The following is a 6372-nucleotide window of genomic DNA, read 5'->3' as shown; positions in this document are numbered from 1 at the left end:
GTGTCCACAAGATTGGATGCCACATGATGGAGCAGCGGTGGGAAGGCTGTGAGGAGGTAAGTGAACATGGGGAACACGTTATGAGTTAAAGCTCTCAAGGTGAAGGAAGGTATTGACTGTAACGGGCGCTTCTGTCTATCAGAGCCACGTCACAACTCAGTTCTGTGAAACACTGGTGCTGGGGCTCTCCTGGGTATTTCTGTTTGAAAGCAAAGGCTATGCAGTGAGCCATCTACTGAGGTAACTGCAGCCAGAGAGTTTTGCTCACCACCAGTGAAAGCCTCTCTCTTAGCTTCATAGGGCACTCGAGTCCTGGCCCTGAGCTTGCTGCTGACTTTCTGTGTGGCCCCTGTATGAGCATGGGCACTAGCCACCGAAGTCTGTTTTAGCCACTGCCTTTCATCCTTTCCTCATTTGCAAAATATGTCTGACATTTGCATTTTACACACTCTTTGTACAACTAAATGTGTTTCACTGGTGACAGGACAAGGGGGAATGGCTTCAACCTGCCAAGAGAGGAGATTGAGATGAGCTCTTAGGCAGAAGCTCTCCCCTGTGAGGGTGCTGAGGTGCTGGCACAGGGTGCCCAGAGAAGCTGTGGCTGCCCCATCCCTGGCAGTGTTCAAGGCCAGGTTGGACACAGGAGCTTGGAGCAAGCTGGTCTGGTGTGAGGTGTCCCTGCCCATGGCAGGGGTTGGAACTGGATGAGCTTTAAGGTCTCTTCCAAGCCAAAGATATCTGGGATTCTATGAAAGGGAACATTCTGCCTGTGTCACCAATTCCTTGCTGACCCTGTCAATGGCAGTTTGTAGGAGCTTCCTCACAGCAGCATTCCCACATGCCGTGCAAGGACAGTCTGCCATGAACACACAAGCCTCTGCTTACAGAGTCAGCAGGAGCCCATTTGCTTAAGCATCACTTGGGGCAGATATGCAGGTACAGAGCTATAGGAAATCTTCTTGTCGATACCTGCACAGAGGCTTCTCCTTGTGTCCAGGTGGGTTTTTTCCCCTGTGGCTGCCAAAATCTTAGTCTGCTTTCCGTACAGGCAAGCAGGAATGAACATCTTTTGATGAGAGATGCTCCCGAGCACACCACGCAGGCAATGCAACAGCAGCATGTGGAGAACGTGCTTGTGTCTCATTGAAATGCAAAGTCAAATGCTCCTGAAGCCCCAGTCATCACGGAAAGCTTGTTGGGGGTTTTTATCCCGCACCAACAGCTACTCAGCAGGCGACTCAGAGAACACTGATTTTAACCCACCATTTCAACAGAACTGAGAGTTAACTTTTCTAACTTGCGTATCTCATGCCACCTTCGTGCCAATCAGATTTTGGCACATAAAAGCCCACGGGCTGAATTTCGGTTTCAGCTGGTGTGTATCTATCTCACGTTGCTCCATGTTTAGCAAAGCCTGAAGTTCAATGAGACAAGATGATGGTGTTTGGGGGAATCTCCCCGGTGTGCTTACAGGGCTGCTGACAGGCTTTCCAGATTACCTCCTGCCTAGTTTTGCCTGGGAACTGGGTGACAGAAAGGAAGAGCTAGCCTGGAGCTCATTGTTGATGGCAGACAGAAACACAGGGGAAAGCTTTTAGCACAAGCTTTCTCCTAAGCAATCCTGTGTCTCAAGTCCCCACCATTCTGGCTGCCTTCTACAGTGCCATTATTTACTTATTGCCATTTTTTGCTCAGGGCTTCCACTGCTCCTCAGTATGTAACACCCCTAAAGAGTGAGGGGGCTCAGCACCTCCAATCCTCCCTAAGTTTTGCTCCTCCTAATCATCCTACCCCATTTGTATGGGGACAAACTGAGGAAGAGATGCCACAAACTTAACCCCGTGTACTGCTGAGCATCTCTAACCCCAGCCCTACCTCGTCAGTAGGCTATACAGATAAGCACAAAATCTGCTTAGCCACTCACAGTCCTTCCACAAGTAATGGGGCTGGAGGTGGTCTGTGAGCAGCACGGGTCTAGACCTGCCTTAGCCCACAGACCTGTAGCTTTCTTCCAAAGGGAGAGCTGAAAAACAAGACCTGCAGTCACTCTGTGTGCGCCCTCAGCTTCCAACCGGTGAATGAGCCCCCGGAGCCTGGAAAACTGACTAGTTTCAACAAAGCACAATGAAAAGTGTCAGGACTGATTTTCCCCTGGAGCTCAGCAGCAGTCAGCACCGCTGCCCCTTGGGCAATTTGCTGCTTCTGCTTTGTCCCCGAGCAGAAAGAGCCCTTACATTTTGACTGGGCAACATCTATGAGAGATCAGCAATTCCTATCAGCATGGGAGGGGAAAGGTAAAGCCATTAATAACATTACAGTGAAGCCACAGCATCACAGCTTGCTGTGAGTCTGCCTCGCACAAGCCATGGGACACCAGCCTGGCACACAGGGGCTCTCAGCACACCAAACTCAAGCTCTGCTGCAGATCCATGAGGTCTAAGCCTCCCATGGATGTCACAGAATCCCAGACTGGTTTGGGTTGGAGAGGATGTTAAAATCATCCAGTTCCAACCCCTGCCATGCGCAGGGACACCTCCCACTGGAGCAGGTTGCTCCAAGCCCCTGTGTCCAACCTGGCCTTGAGCACTGCCAGGGATGGGGCAGCCACAGCTTCTCTGGGCACCCTGTGCCAGCGCCTCAGCACCCTCACAGGGAAGAGCTTCTGCCTTAGATCTAACCTGAACTTCCCCTGTTTCAGTTTGAACCCATCACCCCTTGTCCTAGCACTACAGTCCCTGATGAAGAGATGTCTTCAGAAGATAAGGTGCTACTAACACTGTAAACCCTAAAACAGCATCTTCCTCAAGATCAGCGCTGTGCATACCCCCTCCCATGCAAACACAAATAGCTTTCCTGCTTGAAAGCAGTGCTGGAGATCCCCACATGAGACCAAATCTCTGCTGACACCAGGCCTGGGACCATGGCTCATTTCAGGGCTGAGCAGCGCGAGAGGCTGTGCTCTCCATGCAGGGGCTAAACACTGCCTGCAGTTGTTTAGCATGGTCCCTTCAGTGCAAAGCCTGCGCAGAAGTTAGCGAGCACAGAGCACGGCTGAGCACATCAGTGCAGAAAGGCTGGAGCTCCGAAGGAACAAAAGGACATTCAGGCAGAAAGAGGCAGGACAATCACTAAAGCAGACAGCCAGAGGCACTCACCTGCTTGCACCAGAGCCACTCCTCAGGTAGCCACTGCTCCAAGGAGAAGCAGGGCAGCTGCTGGGGGCTTGTGCCTTTTATACTGGGAGGAACTGGGCTCAAAGGAGTGCGGGGGAGCCAAGAGGGGGGCCAGGAGCACGTCAGCAGCACCCGTGAGCAGTCTGAGTTTGCAGAAGGAGGGGTCGAGAACTGTGACAGGAACCCTCAGAAAGCCATTGATCAGGAGCTGAGGACAGCGCCAGCGCATAACAGGGTGCTGAGACCCCACCTCCACCCCCAGCACACCAGGAGGGGGGCAGAGGGGAGGAGACCGTTGCCACATCCCTATGGATGGAGGGACATGGCAGAACGGAGCAGCACGGGCTGCCAGCTCCCTGCACAGCAGAGCCAAGCTCTCTGTGCTGCCCGGCTGAGATGCTCTGCCTGAAGCAGGAGTCTGCGGGGGGAAACGCTCATGGTGGGGATGAGGTGTGGGGAGGAGATGGACAGTGGGGAGCTCTCAGGGCCAGCAAGCTGGAGCAGTGAGTCCGTGCGTCCCTTCCCAGCCCTTCCTCCTCTTGCTATTGTCCCACCACTGCATTTTGCTTGGGATCTTACTTGATGGCAGCTCTAAGCCCCTAAACCCATGACTGGGATCAACTTGTCCACACGTAAGTTTTAGGCCACACTGCAACACAGCACCCAAGGAGCTGATGGGATCAGTTGTGATTCAGTGCTTCAGCAGGCGCTGACCAACTTTGTGGCACCCGCGTGAGGCTCGTGCCTTGAGCAATATTGGATTGCTACGACAGCATCTGAACTGGCAGGTGCCTCACTCCCTCAGCACCATTCTGCAGGGGCTGAGATGGGCAGTGTCACCGCAGGCTCTCTTGCTGACACCCTTACAGATGCAGGGGTGCTCTGCTCCTGTGAGACTGACGACCGGGAGGAGACTGAATAAGAAATGCTGCAACCCCATTAGGGTGAAGTGTAGGTTCAATAACAGCTCTGTTGTTCAGTTTCTCTATGAGGATGCTTTCAGACGGGGAGCAGCTCAATGTACAAATGACACTATTTCACTGCAGCAATACTCTTCCATTCTCTGATTTCAACCTAGTAACAGCTAAAAGAAGTGTCTTCCTCATCCAAGTTTTCAAGAGTTTAATCAGACTACTCAGGATGACAACTGCAAAATATGAAGAGCACTCTACGTCTGTGCTAGCACAAAAGGTCTTTCTACAGCTAACGCGATCAATAGCGTATACACATATTTTCTTCAGCATCCTCCTTTTAGCGTGTTCCCTTTGAACCTTGCCAACGCTCCCTGCCTAAAAATCAATCTGCATCCAAGAAGCAGGCAGTGACTGTGCTTCTGCTGTGATAATTGTATGTGTATGCATGGAGAGGGTACCTTCTTAGTAAGTAAAACCCTTCATGGGTTTGCATCACAGATCCCTTACTGATCTTCGCATTGAGCAGAAAATGTGGGTATCCTTCCCTGATCTCTAGTGGGGATGATCTTAAGGTCCTTTCCAACCCTGTCTATTCTATGATTCTATGATACCGAACACCGTGTCAACTCAAGCAGCCAGACCAGACTGTTGATTACACAGAGCGTTACCCTGTTCTTCACTGATACCCAGGTTACCGAAAAGCCGGGCCTGGCTGGATTTTGGAGCTATGTTTTAAGCTGGGAAACAGGACCATCTAGCGGTTAACACAGACGGCTCTCCTCTCCTTCCCCTCTCTGTAACCTTCTCCCTTTCTCTCCTCTCACGGACAGAACACGCGGAGCTGGGGGGCAGAGCCCAGCCGCAGCCCCGGCACCGCCACTTCCACACCGGTGCCCACCAGGACCGCTCCTCTCTGCCCCTTTAACCCCGGCTGTGGCTCTCGGCAGCGGCTTCTCCCCTCGCCCCGCAGCCCCGGGACCCATCAGCGCCCCTCGCGTCAGCCGGAGCCCCACGGGGCCGGTTCTGGGCAATGACCCTGTCCCAGTGCAGGGGGGCCCGAGCCAGGGCGATTCGCTGTTATACCAGGGTGAGATAAGACACAGACGAGGTCAGCTCCTCACACGGTCAGATTTGATGCCACAGATGCCAAAGCCTGATGTGTGGGGTGACTCCTGGCACCCCAGAGGCGCTTCTCACTGCTGCCCCCTCTGTGTGTCACTGCTGAGAAGATGCTTTGAGGTGCTGGCTGTGCTCCCCCTTCGCTCCAAGGGTGCCGAGGTGCTGGGAAGGCAGCCCTGGAGGTGGCAGTGGACGTGGCAGAGCTGCTCCCTTCCAGCTGCAGCTGAGCGAAGGTTTCAGGGTGCCCAGCAGGTCCCTATCACCCCAATGGCCTCACCTGGAGCCTCTCAGACACACACCCTTCCCCACTGCCCCCAGCTCTGTATTGAAGCTCAGGTCAGCGGCTCTGAGAGCTGTGTTTTAAATCTTCTCCTTTTCTGTTAGTTTCCTATTAGTTTTCCTATTTTATCGCTGTATCTGTTTTCCATCTTTATTGCAATAGTGCCGCTGGGCTGCCTTTGACTCCTGTTTGGCTGCTGTTAGTGGGGTCGTGTGCATGGTGGCAATCCTGCTGCCCGTAGGCTTAGGTTTGTTCGCCTTCTGGGCTCATTGCCATGCGCCTGCCTTGCCCGAGCTGGTACTGGGATGGGGCTTCGTGGTCGGGGCTGCTGCACTCCAGCGCCAGGCTGCGAGGCACGGTGCGGATTGGGGGGTGCAGGGACCCGCATCCCACCCGAGGTGCCCATGGGGCACCCTCAGGGTATTTCGGGGAGGAGGGGTCGGGGGTGTCCCCTGCGCTGGAGGGGTCCCAGGAGCTGCAGGGTGAAGCGACGGTGCCGGGGGCACTGGGAGGAACTGGGAGGCACTGGGCAGGAAGCCGAGGGTCACTGGGAGGCCATAGGGGGCGCCGCCGGAGCGCGCTGGGCCGGACGTCGGTCGCTCGGCGGCGGCAGGCGAGGCAGGAGCGGCCGGCACGTACCCGGGTTGGGGGGCCCTGACCCCCATTTGTGCCCATGGGGGCTATGGGTGGCGGGGGGCTGGCCCCCCCCGAGTGAGCCGGGGGGACATGGGGAGGCCTGAGCACGCAGTGACGCTGGGGTTGGCTCCTTCCTCCCATGCCCCCCCCTCCCCAAGGGCCATTTTGGGCTCCTCGGTGTCCCCAGGCTGGGCTGGGGGGGTTGGTTCTGGGTGCTTGGGGGGGGGGGGTCCCCTAGACCATGGGGTGT

The sequence above is a fragment of the Lathamus discolor genome, chromosome 2 (assembly GCF_037157495.1).
Source record: "Lathamus discolor isolate bLatDis1 chromosome 2, bLatDis1.hap1, whole genome shotgun sequence".
NCBI classification, from domain to species: domain Eukaryota; kingdom Metazoa; phylum Chordata; class Aves; order Psittaciformes; family Psittacidae; genus Lathamus; species Lathamus discolor.
This window is presented reverse-complemented; position numbering follows the sequence as displayed.